The sequence below is a fragment of the Sus scrofa genome, chromosome 15, assembly GCF_000003025.6.
Source record: "Sus scrofa isolate TJ Tabasco breed Duroc chromosome 15, Sscrofa11.1, whole genome shotgun sequence".
Lineage (NCBI taxonomy): Eukaryota > Metazoa > Chordata > Mammalia > Artiodactyla > Suidae > Sus > Sus scrofa.
Window position 1 is genome coordinate 61,886,828 of NC_010457.5, and position 18,044 is coordinate 61,904,871.

Below are 18,044 nucleotides of genomic sequence, written 5' to 3' on the forward strand. Positions count from 1 at the left end.
TTTTTTTTTTTTCATTTGGTTTTCTGTCTGCTGTCCTGATTGGGTGATTTCCATTATTTTATCTTCCACATCACTAATTCATTTCTCTGCATTATTCATTCTTCTCATTATTGCCTTTAGCTCATTTTGCATCTCTGCAAATGAATTTTCTAGTTTTTCTTGGCTCCTCCTTATATTATGTAGTTCCTTTCTAAAGGAATCTGCATTCCTTTAATATCCTCCATTTATTCCTTCAGTATTTTCACTATCTCCCTTTTGAACTCAGTGTCTGTCAGACTGCAGAGGTCTGTTTCATTGTTGACTGCTTTAGGTGAATTCTCCTGTTGCTTTAACTGGGAATGGTTTCTATGCTTCTTCATCTTGCTTGTGTTTTTCTTTTTCTCTGAGTTTGGGGAAGCCAAAACTATGGTCTTGTAAGGGTACTTATATGCAAGAATACCACTTTGTATTTTTGGGGGGTTACTATTTATTTTTGTTGTGGGAGTTTGAATATTTGCTGTCTCTTTCTTTGGTGTAAGCAGGCTGTTGTTCCCAGGATGCTCAGTGTATTTTCAGGAAGAAGGAGGCAATGGGTAGGGCCAGCAGTCAGTGCCTGGTTGTTGGACTCTCAATAGCAGCAAAGGCCTTCAGGAAGGTGGCACAGGCTACTCCTAGTTGCAGGGTCCTGGGAAGTTGTCATAAGCTCTAGGCAGATCTTCAAGGTGACCAGAGCATTTGGCAGTAGCAACAGCAGGGTGTGTGAGTTCCCAGAGGAGTGAGAGCAACAATAGCTTGTGTTGGATTACAGTGCCCTACTCTGAGGTGATTAGAACTGTAGGTGGTGCCTCTTCAGGAACCCCTATTGGGAGCAGGCCATGACCATCTCTAGGGTCAGTGATAACTGTGGTGGTTTGCCCCTGCCACCTTTAGACCATGCATGAAGCAACCCATCTCACTTAGCCCACATATGAGGTATTGTAAAGGATGCTCCTAGTTGCAGGATCCTGGGAAGTGACAGAGATCAGGCATGTGGGTACTGCCTGGAACATTTGGCAATGGCAGCAGCATGGTGGGTGTGTTCTCGCACCAATAGGTGGTGTTTGGTCACAATGCCCTCCTCTGTGGTGCCCCTTAGATGGATGGGCTGAAAGTGATTTTTTTTTCAGATATCTCTAGTTGCAGTGGGCCACACCCACTTCTGGAATCAGGGATAACTGTAGCAGTTTGCACCTGCCTCCTGCAGACCATGCAAGAAGCACCCTGTCCCACTTAGCCCATGCAGGAGGTGCTGCACCAATTGCTCCTAGTTGTAGGGTCTTGGAAAGGGTCAGTGACCAAGTGTCTGGGTGTCACCCAGAGCATTTGGCAGTGGTAGCTGCAGGTTGGGTGTGTTCCCAGGGGAGTGAGAGGAATAGCGTATGGTGCTTGGTTGCAATGCCCTTTTTTTCCTTTTTGCCAACCCCTGAGGTAACTGGGGTCCCTGGTGAAGCCCACTCAGAGGCCCCCAGTGGTGGCAAGCCATGCCTCCCTCTGGCCTCTGAGATGACTGCTGCAGTCTGTCCCTGCCACCTGTGGATAGTGCAAGAGGGACCACGTTGCACCTAGCCCCCTTATGCCCTTAGCCTACACAATAGGTGCCCGGCCACCAGTAGCCTGCACAAGAAGCACCTAATCTCCCCTAAAGGAGCAAGAGGCTTCTCACTGCCTATAGCCTCAGCAGAGCCGCCCTGCCCTCTAAGCCCACAGGCATGTGCTCTAGAGCAGGGAGTTTCCTATGGTGGCCAAACCCTCCTTCTCTCCCCTCCCCAACAATGGCGCCTTGCCTCTCCTGCAGGTCCAGACCTTCTCCAGGTTCCCTTTGCCATGGTGTTCCCCTCCTTAGCCTGTGGTGCACTGCTCCTTAGCCCCTCATGCCATCCCCAGTTCTCTCCCTGGGATTCACTTCTGGAGCCTAAGTCTCAGTGCCCAGCCCCTGCCTGAGCATCTCAGGATGTGATGTCTGGGCAGGTGGTTCAGATGGTCTGTGCAGCTCTCACTCTGTTTTGCTGTTCTCAGTCCAGCTGCTGCACTTTTCTTGATGACTTCGAGGTAACCCTGACTCAGCCAATCTTTTGTCAGTTAGGTGGCTTCCCAGGAGGTGGATTCATTTTCTCCTTCACAGCTCCCTCTCGTGAATGGTAGTCCCATCCTGATTCCTTTTCTCTTTTTTCTTTTGTTCTACTCAGTTATGTCAAGAGTTTCTTGCCCTTTTTTGGAAGTTTAAGTTCTTCTGCCAGCATTCAGTTGATGTTCTGTGCAGGTAGTTTTATATGTAGATGTGTTTTTTTTTGATGCATTTGTGGGAGAAGGTGTGCATGACCTCTTACTCCTCTGCCATCTTGCTCTGCCTCCCTGAATTTTTTTTTTTAATGTTATTGAGGTATAGTCGACCCACAAAGCTTTGTTAATTTCAAGCACATGGCAAAGTAAATTAGCCATAAATATACATATAATCATTCTTTTTCATATTCTTTTCCCATATAAGTTACCACATACTACTGAGTAAATTTTCCCGTGCTATATAGGAAGTCCCCAGTACATATCTATTCTATATATAGTAGTGTATATATATCAATCCCAACCCTGCCACATTTATCCCTCCCCTCCCCTATGTTTGGTAAACATAGTTTTGGTTTTAAAATCTTTGAATCTGTTTCTGTTTTGTAAGTTTTAATATATCATTTCTATTAGATTCCACATGTTAATGATCTCATATGTTGTCTTACTTTGTCTGACTTACCTCATTTAGTATAATTTCTAGGTCCATCCAAGTTGTAGCAAATGGCATTATTTCATTCTTTTTATGGCTGAGTAATAGTCCATTGTATATATATACCACATCTTTTTTTTAATCTTTTATTTATATATTTTTTTTCTACTGTACAACATGGTGATCCAGTTACACTTACATGTATACATTCTTTTTTCCCATACTACATGTTCCATCATAAGTGACTAGGCAGAGTTCCCAGGGCTACACAGCAGAATTCCATTGCTAATCCATCCCAAAGGCAACATTCTGCATCTATTTACCCCAAGATCCCAGTCTTTATCCATTCCTCTGTTCTTGGATATTTAGGTTGCTTCCATGTCTTATAAATAGTGCTGCAATGAGCATTGGGGTACATGTATCTTTTCAAATTATGGTTTTCTCAGGAGAGATGCCCAGGAATGGCATTTCTGGATCATATGGTAGTTCTATATTTAGGTTTTTAGGGAACCTCCATACTATACTCGCTTACATTCCCACCAACAGTGGTTGTACTAGCTTACATTCCCACCAACAGTGTAGGAGGGTTCCCTTTTCTCCATATCTTCTCTGGCATTTATTGTTTGTAGACTTTTTGATGATGGCCCGTCTGACTCATATGAAGTGATACCTTGTTGTAGTTTTGATTGGCATTTCTCTAATAATTAGTGATGTTGAGCATTTTTTCATGTCTTTTTTTTTTGACCATCTGTCTTCTCTGGAGAAATGTCTATTTAGTCTTCTGACCATTTTTTAAATGGGTTGTTTGGCTTTTTTGGTATAAAGCTGTAGAAGATGTTTGTATATTTTGGAGATTAAACCCTTGTCAGTTGCTTTGTTTGCAAAGATGTTCTTCCATTCTGTGAATTGTCTTTTTGTCTTGTTCATTTTAAGTAAGTGGTTTTAATATATTACATTAGGCAGTTTTCTGGGACCTAGGGGTAAAAAGGTAAAAGATATATTCCTTGACTCCAAGAAATTTTCAAACCTCTGAGCAGATTAACAGGCAGATTTATTATGAAGAATGTACAAATAAAATGTGATCTCATGGGTCTGATACATTAAAATATGATATTTTTCATTTTTTAAAAAAGTATATTTATTCCTAACCCTTGAAATTTATAAGGTCAATCAACAAACCACAACCATACCCTTCCCAGCATGCCCTTTGTTGCAGCTGCCCAATTTCATTCTGACTTGAATAACTTTACATATGATGATATCCTGGAAGTCCTAGGTAATCTTTTTTTTTTTTTTTTTTTTTTTTTTTTTTTTATTAAATTTATTTTATTTTCCCACTGTACAGCAAGGGGGTCAGGTTATCCTTACATGTATACATTACAATTACAGTTTTTCCCCCCACCATTTCTTCTGTTGCAACATGAGTATCTAGACATAGTTCTCAATGCTATTCAGCGGGATCTCCTTGTAAATCTATTCTACGTTGTGACTGATAAGCCCAAGCTCCCGATCCCTCCCACTCCCTCCCCCTCCCATCAGGCAACCACAAGTCTCTTCTCCAAGTCCATGATTGATTTTCTTTTCTGAGGAGATGTTCATTTGTGCTGGATATTAGATTCCAGTTATAAGTGATGTCATATGGTATTTGTCTTTGTCTTTCTGGCTCATTTCACTCAGGATGAGATTCTCTAGTTCCATCCATGTTGCTGCAAATGGCATGATGTCATCCTTTTTAATGGCTGAGTAGTATTCCATCGTGTATATATACCACATCTTCCGAATCCAATCCTCTGTCGATGGACATTTGGATTGTTTCCATGTCCTGGCTATTGTGAATAGTGCTGCAATGAACATGCGGGTGCATGTGTCTCTTTTAAGTAGAGCTTTGTCCGGATAGATGCCCAAGAGTGGGATTGCAGGGTCATATGGAAGTTCTATGTATAGATTTCTAAGGTATCTCCAAACTGTTCTCCATAGTGGCTGTACCAGTTTACATTCCCACCAACAGTGCAGGAGGGTTCCCTTTTCTCCACAGCCCCTCCAGCACTTGTTATTTGTGGATTTATTAATGATGGCCATTCTGACTGGTGTGAGGTGTATCTCATGGTAGTTTTGATTTGCATTTCTCTTATAATCAGCGATGTTGAGCATTTTTTCATGTGTTTGTTGGCCATCTGTATATCTTCTTTGGAGAAATGTCTATTCAGGTCTTTTGCCCATTTTTCCATTGATTGATTGGTTTTTTTGCTGTTGAGTTGTATAAGTTGCTTGTATATTCTAGAGATTAAGCCCTTGTCAGTTGCATCATTTGAAACTATTTTCTCCCATTCTGTAAGTTGTCTTTTTGTTTTCTTTTGGGTTTCCTTTGCTGTGCAAAAGCTTTTCAGTTTGATGAGGTCCCATGGGTTTATTTTTGCTCTAGTTTCTATTGCTTTGGGAGACTGACCTGAGAAAATATTCATGATGTTGATGTCAGAGAGTGTTTTGCCTATGTTTTCTTCTAGGAGTTTGATGGTGTCCTGTCGTATATTTAAGTCTTTCAGCCATTTGGAGTTTATTTTTGTGCATGGTGTGAGGGTGTGTTCTAGTTTCATTGCTTTGCATACAGCTGTCCAGGTTTCCCAGCAATGCTTGCTGAATAGACTTTCCTTTTCCCATTTGATGTTCTTGCCTCCCTTGTCAAAGATTAATTGACCATAGGTGTCAGGGTTAATTTCCAGATTCTCTATTCTGTTCCATTGGTCTGTCTGTCTGTTTTGATACCAGTACCACACTGTTTTGATGACTGTGGCTTTGTAGTATTTCTTGAAGTCTGGGAGAGTTATGCCTCCTGCTTGGTTTTTGTTTCTCAGGATTGCTTTGGCGATTCTGGGTCTTTTGTTGTTCCATATAAATGTTTGGATTGTTTGTTCTAGTTCTGTGAAAAATGTCATGGGTAATTTGATAGGGATTGCATTGAATCTGTAGATTGCTTTGGGTAGGATGGCCATTTTCACAATATTGATTTTTCCAATCCAGGAACATGGAATATCTTTCCATTTTTTTACATCTTCTTTGATTTCTTTGATTAAGGTTTTATAGTTCTCGGCATATAGGTCCTTTACCTCTTTGGTTAGGTGTATTCCGAGGTATTTGATTTTGTGAGGTACAATTTTAAAAGGTATCGTATTTTTGTATTCCTTTTCTAATGCTTCATTGCTGGTATACAGAAATGCAATTGACTTCTGAATGTTAATCTTATATCCTGCCACTTTGCTGAATTTATTAATCAGTTCAAGGAGTTTTGGGTTTGAGTCCTTAGGGTTTTCTAGGTATAGAATCATGTCATCTGCATACAGTGACAGTTTGATCTCTTCTCTTCCTATATGGATGCCTTTGATTTCTTTTGTTTGTCTAATTGCTGTGGCTAAGACTTCCAAAACTATGTTGAAGAGCAGTGGTGAGAGTGGGCATCCCTGTCTTGTTCCAGATTTGAGTGAGAAGGCTTTCAGTTTTTCCCCATTGAGGATTATATTTGCTGTGGGTTTATCATAAATGGCTTTGATTATATTCAGGAATGTTCCCTCTATACCCACTTTGGCGAGGGTCTTGATCATGAATGGATGTTGAACTTTGTCAAATGCTTTTTCTGCATCTATTGAGATGATCATATGATTTTTGACTTTTTTTTTGTTAATGTGGTGTATGATGTTGATTGATTTGCGTATGTTGAACCATCCTTGTGAACCTGGGATGAACCCAACCTGGTCATGGTGTATAATTTTTTTGATATGTTGTTGGATTCGGTTGGCTAAGATTTTGTTGAGAAGTTTTGCATCTATATTCATCAATGATATTGGGCGATAGTTTTCTTTTTTGGTGGTATCTCTGCCTGGTTTTGGAATGAGGGTGATGGTGGCCTCATAGAATGTCTTTGGGAGTATTCCTTCTTCTTCAACCTTTTGAAAGAGTTTAAGGAGGATGGGCACCAATTCCTCTTTATATGTTTGATAGAATTCACCTGTGAAGCCATCTGGTCCTGGGCTTTTATTTGTAGGGAGTGATTTTATGACCTCTTCAATTTCATTTCTAGTGATTGGTCTGTTCAGTTGGTCTGTTTCTGCTTGATTCAGTTTTGGCAGGCTGTAAGATTCTAGAAAATTGTCCATTTCTTCCAGATTGTCAAACTTATTGCCATATAGTTGTTCATAGTATTCTCTTATGGTTTTTTGTATTTCTGCTGTATCCGTTGTGATTTCTCCTTTTTCATTTATAATTTTGGTGATTTGGGTTCTTTCTCTCCTCTTTTTAGTGAGTCTGGCCAGGGGTTTATCAATTTTGTTCACCTTTTCAAAGAACCAGCTCTTGGTTTTATTAATTTTCTCTATTGTTTTTTGAGTCTCTATTTTATTGATTTCTTCTTTGATCTTTACAATTTCCTTCCTTCTGCTGACTTTAGGACTTCTTTGTTCTTCTTTTTCTAATTCATTTAGGTGGAGGGTTAAGTTGTCAATTTGGGATCTTTCTTCTTTTTTGAGAAAGGCCTGGATTGCTATAAATTTCCCTCTGAGCACTGCTTTCGCAGCATCCCATAGATTTTGAGAGGTTATGTCTTCATTATCATTTGTTTCAAGATAGTTTTTAATTTCCTTCTTGATTTCCTCATTGACCCATTGGTTTTTTAGTAGCATGTTGTTTAGTCTCCATGGAGTAGGTTTTTTCTCTTTCCTTTTCCCATGGTTGATTTCTAATTTCATGGCATTGTGGTCAGAGAAGATACTTGAGATAATTTCTATGCTCCTAAATTTATTGAGATTCGCTTTATGTCCCAATATGTGGTCGATTCTTGAGAATGTTCCATGAGCATTTGAGAAGAATGTGTATTCTGATTTTTTTGGATGTAGTGTCCTGAAGATATCAATTAAGTCTAACTTTTCTATTGTTTCCTTTAGGATCTCTGTTGCTTTATTGGTTTTCTGTCTAGAGGATCTGTCCATTGATGTGAGGGGGGTATTTAGGTCTCCTACTATGATTGTATTCTCATCAATATCTCCCTTTATGTCTGTTAATATTTGTTGTATGTATCTGGTTGCTCCTATGTTTGGGGCATATATGTTGATGATAGTAACATCCTCTCCTTGGATGGATCCCTTAATCATTAAATAGTGTCCTTCTTTGTCTTTCTTTATGTCTTTTGTTTTAAAGTCTATTTTGTCTGATATGAGCGTTGCAACTCCTGCTTTTCTGTCATGTCTATTGGCATGAAATACTTTTCCCCAGCCTTTCACTTTCAATCTATATGTATCTTTTGTCCTAAGGTGAGTTTCTTGTAGGCAGCATATTGAAGGTTTTTGCCGTTTTATCCACTCAGCCATTCTGTGTCTTTTGATTGGGGCATTCAGTCCATTGACATTTAAGGTGATAATTGATAGATGATTATTTATTGCCATTTGATCCTCGTGTTCCAGTTGATTCTATGGTTCTCCATTCTTCTTTTTTTTTTTTTTTTTGGTTGGATGGTCTCCTGTTATTATCTGCTTGAGTGTATTTTTTTTTTTCATTTTTTGCAAATGCAATATTTGGTTTTGGCTTGTGGTTGCCCTGTTTTTTAAGTATGCTAACCCCTTCCCATAATTGTGTGTTTTAGCCTGATGGTCCTGTAAGTTCAAACACTTCATTATTATATTAAAATTAAGAAGAGAGACATACATACAAACAAAAAGGATTATTTACCTCCTAACATCCCTTGCCCACATTTTATGGTTTTGATGACTCTTTTATTTTTTTCTTTTTAATTTTATTTTGTTTGAAGCATGTTCATGATTAAATCTGTATGCTGGCTTATTTGAGTGACTGCTCTCTGATTGTATCTTCCTCAGTCCTAGTTCTTCCTCTTCTTCTTCTTCTTCTTTTTTTTTTTTTTTTCTTTTCTTTTTTCTTCCCTTTCCTTCCTTTCTTTTTGGTTTAGAGAAGCCCTTTCAATATTTCCTTTAACCTGGGTTTTGTGTTGCTGTATTCTTTAAGTTTTTGTTTGTTGGGAAAAATTTTTATTTCCCCTTCTATTTTAAATGATATTCTTGCTGGATAAAGTATTCTAGGTTGCATATTTTTTCCTTTGAGCACTTTAAATATCTCTTGCCATTCCCTCCTGGCCTGTAGTGTTTCTGTAGAGAAATCAGCTGATATTCTTATGGGGGTTCCCTTGTAGGTAACATTCTGTTTTTCTCTTGCTGCCTTTAGGATCCTCTCTTTATCACTAACTTTTGCCATTTTTATTATGATGTGTCTTGGTGTGGGTCTGTTTGGGTTCAGTTTGTTTGGGGCCCTCTGTGCTTCTTGTATCTTGAATCCAGTATCCTTTAGATTTGGGAAGTTTCCAGCGATAATTTCTTCAAATATATTTTCCATTCCTTTATCTTTTTCTACTCCTTCTGGAATTCCTATTATGCGTAGATTGGCCCGTTTTATATTATCCCATAGGTCTCTTATATTGCTTTCCAGTTTTTTGATTCGGTTTTCTGTCTGTTGACCAGATTGAGTGATTTCCATTATTCTATCTTCCATATCACTGATTCGTTCTTCTGCATTATTCATTCTGGTTTTTACTGCCCCTAGTTCAGTTTGCATCTCTGCAAATGAATGTTCTAGTTTTTCTTGGCTCCTCCTTATATTTTCTAGCTCCTTTCTGAGGGTATCTGCATTGCTGTTCATATCTTCTCTTAATTCCTTCAGTATTTTCACTATTTCTCTTTTGAACTCCAGGTCTGTCAGACTGCAGAGATCAGTTTCATTGTTGACTGTTTTAGGTGAGTTCTCCTGTTGGTTTGACTGGGGGTGGTTTCTCAGCTTCTTCATCTTGCTTGTTGTCTTCTTTCTCCTGAGGGAGTTGTACTCTCTGTTATCGGGTAGTGTTTGCCTTGTCACTGCCCTGGAATATTTCCTGAGGGCTGTCGTTGTTGGTCAATCTTTTTTTGAGGCAGTGTGGCTTTTCTGGAGTGTTGATGGGACTAACAGTGTTTCTTTGAAGCAAAGGAGGGCTTCCTGAGGGCAGACAGGACTGGGAGGTCCACCCCACGATGGTAGCAGATTTCACTTGGTTCTCAGCACCCCCTGGGGTCTTGGGTGGGTAGCAGGGCCCTTGGAGACTCAAGAGGTTCCTCCCCAGGGCAGCCCGACTCAGAAAGACCGTCTGAGATCTTTTCCCGATTCCGCCAGGCTTGTTGCAGCTTTTCTGGGCTGCAGGGGGTCCTGCCTGGAGCTGGCAGTCCTATGCAGCTGGTCCACTAGGTCTCAGCACCCCTTGGGGTCTTGGGCGGGTAGCAGAGCCTTTGGAGACTCAAGAGGCTCCTCCCCAGAACAGCCCGACTCAGAAAGACCGTCTGAGATCTTTTCCCAAGTCGGCCAGGCTTGTTGCAGCTTTTCTGGGCTGCAGGGGGTCCTGCCTGGAGCTGGCAGTCCTATGCAGCTGGTCCACTAGGTCTCAGCACCCCCTGGGGTCTTGGGCGGGTAGCAGGGCCCTTGGAGGCTCAAGAGGCTCCTCCCCAGGACAGCCCGACTCAGAAAGACCGTCTGGGATCTTTTCCCAAGTCGGCCAGGCTTGTTGCAGCTTTTCTGGGCTGCAGGGGGTCCTGCCTGGAGCTGGCAGTCCTATGCAGCTGGTCCACTAGGTCTCAGCACCCCCTGGGGTCTTGGGCGGGTAGCAGGGCCCTTGGAGGCTCAAGAGGCTCCTCCCCAGGACAGCCCGACTCAGAAAGACCGTCTGAGATCTTTTCCCGATTCGGCCAGGCTTGTTGCAGCTTTTCTGGGCTGCAGGGGGTCCTGCCTGGAGCTGGCAGTCCTATGCAGCTGGTCCACTAGGTCTCAGCACCCCCTGGGGTCTTGGGCGGGTAGCAGGGCCCTTGGAGGCTCAAGAGGCTCCTCCCCAGGACAGCCCGACTCAGAAAGACCGTCTGAGATCTTTTCCCGATTCGGCCAGGCTTGTTGCAGCTTTTCTGGGCTGCAGGGGGTCCTGCCTGGAGCTGGCAGTCCTATGCAGCTGGTCCACTAGGTCTCAGCACCCCCTGGGGTCTTGGGCGGGTAGCAGGGCCCTTGGAGGCTCAAGAGGCTCCTCCCCAGGACAGCCCGACTCAGAAAGACCGTCTGAGATCTTTTCCCGATTCGGCCAGGCTTGTTGCAGCTTTTCTGGGCTGCAGGGGGTCCTGCCTGGAGCTGGCAGTCCTATGCAGCTGGTCCACTAGGTCTCAGCACCCCTTGGGGTCTTGGGCGGGTAGCAGGGCCCTTGGAGACTCAAGAGGCTCCTCCCCAGGACAGCCCGACTCCGAAAGACCGTCTGAGATCTTTTCCCGATTCGGCCAGGCTTGTTGCAGCTTTTCTGGGCTGCAGGGGGTCCTGCCTGGAGCTGGCAGTCCTATGCAGCTGGTCCACTAGGTCTTAGCACCCCCTAGGGTTTTGGGCGTGTAGCAAGGCCCTTGGAGACTCAAGAGGCTCCTCCCCGGGGGAGCCCGTCTCAGAAAAACCGTCAGAGAATTAGGTCGATCTATTCACGGCCTGGCTAGGCTTGTTCTAGCTTTTCTGGGCTGCAGGCCTTTTTTAGGGGGCTGGTGGTGTTTGGTGCTGCTCTGTGGAAGTGTAGCCCCTCCAAAGGGCAAGCAGGCCTGTGCAGGGAGAGCCCCTGCGGTGGTAGGCTTCAGGCAATTGTTGAGGCCAGCCCTCCTGGATGGCAGGCAGCCCCAGGTTCGGCGAGAGCGTAGGGGGTGGTGGGGGTGGGGGGAGGGAATGCACTGGGAAGCACAGCTTTCTGCTAGCTAGCGGGCCTGTAAGCTTGTTGTGGCGTGGGGGGTATTCTATGGGGACCCACCCCTTCTTCTCTCCCCTCCCCAGCACTGGCGCAGACCAGGCTCTTCTCCCAGGTTCCCTCTGAGGCGGCTTTCCACTTCCCCGCCCCTAGAGTATTGCTCCCTTCCTCTGCGACAGCTTTGTTTTCTAGTCTCCCAGGCAGTCTCTGCCCCGTCAAATGGTTTAGAGACCTCCCAAGCAGTTTCCGCTCTTCCCCGCCCCCCTAGCCCGGGGACTAATCTCTGGAGCCGAGGTCTCGGTGCCCAGCCCCCCCCCAGGCGTCCCCCGGCCCTTTCTTGGGGACTAACCTTCGGAGGCGAGGTCTCGGTGCCCAGCCCCAACCCAGGCGTCCCGGCCCCCTCTCGGGGACCAACCTTCAGAGCTGAGGTCTCGGTGCCCAGCCCCCACCCAGGCGTCCCCCGGCCCTTTCCCGGGGACTAACCTCTGGAGCCGAGGATTCGGTGCCCAGCCCCCACCCAGGCGTCTCAATTTTTGGTGACTGTGCCCGTAGTTCAGATGGTCCGTTGGGTTCTTGATCGTTTTTCCGTACTCCAACTTACTGCTACACTCTTCTCTGCATCTGGAGATTCCTCCGGTTCGTTTGATCTTTCGCCCGGTAGGTGACTTTCCAGGGTGCGGGATCCCTTTCCCCTCCGCAGTTCCCTTTCGGGAGCGCCCGTCCCGCTCGGATTCACCTTCTCTCACTCTCCTCTTTTCTCCCGTTCTGCCCAATAATGTCACGAATTTCTTGCCGTTATTGGAGATTAGGTTCCTCTGCCAGCGATTGGTTGTTGTTCTGTGCGAGTCATTTCTTCTGTAGATGTGCTTTTTTTGTTGTGTTTGTGGGAGAGGGCGAGCGTGTCCCCCTACTCCTCCGCCATCTTGTCCTCTCTCCCTAGGTAATCTTGAATGTGGTATTCCAAATTGTGACTATAGCATCATGCTCAGTAAAAATACACTTATAATTACTGGTGTAATTAGAAAGAGACAAGAGTTTTCCTATGGGATTTTGTTGCTTTAAATGAGATAGTAGATTATGAAAATATTTTGAAAATAATTTAGGAGCTATTCAAGCTTAGGAAGGTAGCTGGTCTTATTGCTGTTACTGCACCTAACTGAACCCCTGAGAACATTTTGTATTTTGAAAAGACATGTGATTCTGTCACTTGTCTATTTATATACAGAATATTTCAAAGTTGTGAGTGGCACCCTAGTAGCTTAGAAATATGAATGTGACTCCAAATATACTCTATTTTCTCTTCCCTTTGTGAGTCTTATGACCTATTACTTGATAGAATGTTTCTTAAAAAAGGTTTTATGCATCCTGTCTCTGTGATCTTTACAAATTCTTTATTAGACAGTCACATTAACCTCAAATCTAAAATTTTCTGCTTTTAAAAGACAAAAGACTTTGAAAACTATAATCACATAGTGTAAATTTGTACAATTTAAAGTAAATTAACTCATACTATACAGCAAGAAATAGTTCTTGCTTGTTGACTGGCCTGACAGAGACTTTTAACATGCCATTATGTTGCTGTTATTGTCATCCTTTTATCTTCAAACTAACAAATAATGCTCTGACAGTGTTAAAAGACATCTGAATTTTTCTGCAGAAAACAGCCCTGAGCTGACATAAATGCTTTCACAAGGAATAATATAAAACCCAAAGATATTAGCTTGACATCATGGGGGAAAATTGTTAGAATGGCTTTATATCCAAATCCATTATCCCCTTTAATCTTCACAAAAGCCATGTGTTGTAGGTATTATTGTTCCTATTTTTCATATGAAGAATGCAACTCAAGATAGTTAAACCTTATGCCTGTAGCTACATAATTAAGTGATGGTGGAAGCAGAATCAAACCCAGATTTTCTTAATCCATTTTTTGTTCTTTCTATGATACAGTCTTGGAATACTCCCATCCACTCTAGTAAATCCAAGTACTCTATTTTCTAGGGTATTTCTCTTATGCCATCATCATTAATCATTAATTACACAGACAAGAATTAATCAATGCAATTACCTGAAGAGACTAGAATTCTAGAAAGGTATATTTTGTTGGCTGATGGAGGGATAAAGGAGGCAGGATAAATTTCAACTTTGGGAAGAATTCACTAGGATTGGGTGATGGTCTTCAAGACCATGGGAAGATATTTCTGGGCTCCCAGCATATTGTGGTAAAAAAAAATGGAAAAAATAGAAAGACTTGGAGTAATATGGAATCATTGCCAAAACCAAACCCCACATACCGTACAACTTAGCTCCAAATTGGAAATGTCTTAGGACCCACTCTTTGGGGGATTAAGTCAACAAGAGTAGGATTTCCCAGGAGAAGCCTTTGTATTTCTCCTGAAATAGGGCTCTTCAAAGAAACTTTATATAAGGCAATAGTTTTCATCTATGTATGTGTAACTGGGTCACTTTGCTGTACGGTAGAAAATTGACAGAACACTGTAAACCAACTATAATGGAAAAAATAAAAATCATTTAAAAAAAAGAAACCTTAGATTAAGTATGCACTTTACTGTTAACAGTACATATTACTGATTGAGAATGATTCTTCTTTGTTGCTTTTTCCTGAACTTTAGTAGGTGGAAAGTACATAAGTAATTCCCAAATATCTGGAGCATGAGACAGATGGTCCCCTGATACCAAGAAAAACCCCACAGAAAGCATTTAAGCTCACCAAAAAGTTCCCTGAGTTGAAGATTTCCCCCCCTCCCTGCACATTCATACACACAAAGAGGTAGCCAGTCAGTCTGTTGTAAAATTTGTTGCTCAATAACATATTCTTCAATGATGAAAATATTCTATAATTCTGTTCCACATAGTAGCTAAAAGCTATTTGTGCCTATTGAGCACTTGAAATATATCTAGAATGACTAAGGAACTGCATTTCTAATTTTATTTAATGTAAATTAATTTAAATTTAATTTTATGGACAGCACAGTTCTAGAATAAAGAGATGATGTTTGACCCAAAGCATAGTTTTAACATCAAATCACTTTTGAGACCTACTTAAAAGTACTAGAGTAGAGCCACAAACTCCCAATAATTAAAGAAGATCATTGTTTTCTGGGATCTCCATCAACTCTGGAATGGAGATTCTCAGTCTCTATTATAAGGACTTTCAAGTCAGCATTTCCTGACAACGCATCTAATCTTCACTGCAGTCTTACTCCTTTAGCTATCAATAGGACTTTTTATCCCAATGTTCTCAAAACAGTAAGAACTTATATGTGTTCACTTTCTATTTACCTCCTATCCTCCATCCAAAATCCCTGTGATAATCAACAATAATACTTCATTCTTTATCATTGAAGCTCATATATGAATACTTTTTATATCCAAGCCAACATAGTAGAAAGCAGAGATCCTTCAGTTGGGAAATTCAGGTCCATGCCCTGAATTGTAGTTGTAGTCTACTGGTTTCTGAGCTTGGATAAGGAAGTTATTTAACCTCTTTCAGGCTCAACATCTTCATCTCTAAAAATGGAATAATATATATTTTATAGAATCATTAAATGGATTAAATGAAAGACATGTATATGACAGTGCTTCCCAAAAATAAAAAAATACTAGGAAAATATAAAAAATGATAGTTACTTTGTCAGTTATCTATTTTCTCATAGACTTCCACCTTCTTCCAATTTCTAAAGTTGCAGTCTTAATATATTCACAGCAGACATTATTTTTTCAACACATTTAAATAGAATACCATGCATTTACTGCCTACTGTGTAGATTCTCTTAGACTCTGATCAAGTACCTGTGCAAGTTAGAGTTTCTAGAAATAGTCTCAAAAAAAGATACAATACATAATTGTTGTACACAAAAACCAACTGCACATTTCATGGTTTCATTCTTGTACTCCAAACCTATTAATCTAATATCTAATGTTTTACTATAAAAGTTACAGATAAGAATAATATAAACACATCCAGAAAATTTGAAAGGCGAACTCAATGTTAGAAACTTAGAATGTTATTAGGCATTATCACCAGCAGTAATCACTATTAATTTAATTTTTAAAATAATTAACAGGTTATTAATCCTATCTAATTAGTTTAGTCCATATACTCAGATTAATAAAAATTTTGGAGTTCCTGTTGTGGGTCAGCAGGTTAAGAACCACACACACTGTTCATGAGAATGCAAGTTTAATCCCTGGCCTCACTCAGTGGGTTAAGGATCTGGTGTTGCCACAGATTGCAGCATATTGCACAAATGTGGCTTGGATCCAGTGTTGCCTTGGCTGAGACATAGGCAAAGAGCTGCAGCTCTGACTCAACCCCTACCCCAGGAACTTCCATATGCTGCAGGTGTGCCTGTAAAAAGAAAAGAAAAAAAAATAAGTTTGCTTTATGTTTATTTCCCCTTTCGCTTTTGTAAAATCAATTCTTGCTTTTTGCTCATTTTTTTTATCACAGCCTTAGTGTATTTAGAAATTTTATGTGAGCACATACTATACAAAGATAATAACCCATAATTTCTCACATTTGTTATCAATATAACAGTTTATTCCAAATGTCCTTTTTGTTCTTATTTTGGTAATGGGTATTTTAAAGATCTGATTTTTAAAGTTTTATGTAGTCAAACCTGCAATTATTTTTTGTCATTTTTTTCTGTATCTTTTCTACTTTTTAAGTCATTCATCTTTCAGTGGTTTAACCAATTATTGTCAAGTTTGATATCTCCATGCCAATCAGTTGCCTACATATTTTGTTTGTTCTTAACTTTGTTGATAGTATTGAAGCTAATAGAATTAAGAGGTTATATTCTCAGACAAGATACATGGAAGAGAAATGTGTAGTCTTCAATTCTGTCCAACTGAAATGATGGACAGAGGTTGTAGCCATAGATTACCAATAAAGGCAAAAGGGACTAGCCAAGTACTACAGTAAGGTACTTGGCAAATGTGACCTTATATTCTCCACAGCTCTCAGAAGTAGGTATTATTCTTATTTAGAGGAAGCAACTTAGGCCATGAAGAGACTAAGTACAGTGGTAAAATCATATAGTCAGAAATCACTGGAGAAGTTCTCCTGTGGAGCAGCAGGTTAAGGATCCGGCATTGTTACTGCAGTGGCTTAGGTTGCTGCTGTGGGGCAGATTCTATCCCTGGCCCAGGAACTTCCACGTGCCATGGGTGTGTCAAAAAAGAGAGAGCAAAAGCAAGCAGGCAAGCAAGCAGGCAGGCAGGCAGGCGGGTGGGCAGATGAGCGAGCGAGAGAGAGAGAAAGAAAAGAAAGAAAGAGAAAGAAAAAAGGAAGGAAAGAAAGAAAAAGAAAGAGAAAGAAAGCAGGAAGGAAGGAGAGAGAGAGAGAAAGAAGAAAGAAAGAAAAAAAAGAAAAAGAAAGAAAGAAAGAAAGAAAGGAAGAAAGGAAGGAAGAAAGGAAGGAAGAAAGAAAGAGAAAGGGAAAGGAAAGGAAAGGAAGGAAGGAAGGAAAAGAAAGAAAATAAATCAGCGGAGCTGGCTCCCTAATCTAGTTCCAACAGGCTCAGAATTGGTGTTCTCTTCACCAAACTGGTATTTCTGAGGTCACTTAACTTGTGAGGACTTTCTATTTACCCAGTATCTTCATGTTAATAGTAATGAGTCAGCAATAGCTAATAATTGATCCTTCCTCCAACTCTGCTGGAGACTTGCCAGGGTTTATCTTATTTAATTTGGACCATAGTATAGAGAGTGATATATATCTATTACAAAGATGAGGAAACAGATACTCAATGTACCAGACTTAGGAAGTATTAGAGGCTGATTGCCTTGGTCTTGTTCCTAAGCCTTGATCCTTAACCACTCTATAATCCTACTTCATACTACTCTACTTGACTGCTGTTTCTTACTTAAATGAATTCCCAGTCATTTGAGAGTGGAAAAAAAATCTACTTTTAGGAATTGTTGCCCAAATAATTTTTTAAGCATATTTGTTTGGTTAGGCATTCTTAATATATTCACTGCCAATTTAATGGTGTTAGTAGTGCTTAATAGTTTCACAGTGTTAAAATGTGCTTCCTTTGTTTGCTTGTTTTTTAAGTGTATTTCTACCAGGCAGAATTTATAAGCAAGAGGGAAAAAACACCCACACAAGTGTTAGGTTTCCTAGCATGTCTTAGAGCTCCTTTGAAAAACAGTGTGCATTCCCTCTTCACAGGAGAGTTGACCCTGAAGTCTGTCATATTCATAACAAAGCCACGGCATCTATTTCATGTTTGGGCCTGGCCTGTCTCTGATGTGCTGTGAGTTGCCTCCTAACCATGTGTCCTGCAGGGAAATCTATTTGAGGTAGTCCCAATACCATTTTATACTAGACAGTAGGAAAGCCTTCACAAAGCAGTCCCTCACACTTTTATTCTGCAAGGTCTTGGAAATGCACTTGAATATCTGTCTCTCTGGAGTCTGCACATTATTCAGAGGTAAGCATTAAGGATGAAAACAGCAGAGCCAGAATCAGAGCCTTTCCAAAACTTTTTAAAGGATCACAGAAATGAAAAGACT

General features: G+C 41.2%; 1 protein-coding gene and 1 long non-coding RNA gene across 10 annotated transcripts in view; both read left to right on the plus strand.

Annotated features, from left to right (window-relative positions):
• GALNT13 (polypeptide N-acetylgalactosaminyltransferase 13) overlaps positions 1-18,044 on the plus strand; it is a 604,605-nt gene that overhangs the window by 446,203 nt on the left and 140,358 nt on the right. The gene's annotated exons all lie outside the window — the stretch shown is intronic.
• LOC110257182 lies at positions 3,546-13,757 on the plus strand. The gene is made up of 2 exons (XR_002339451.1): positions 3,546-4,004; positions 12,442-13,757. It is a non-coding gene; the product is annotated as an uncharacterized LOC110257182 (long non-coding RNA).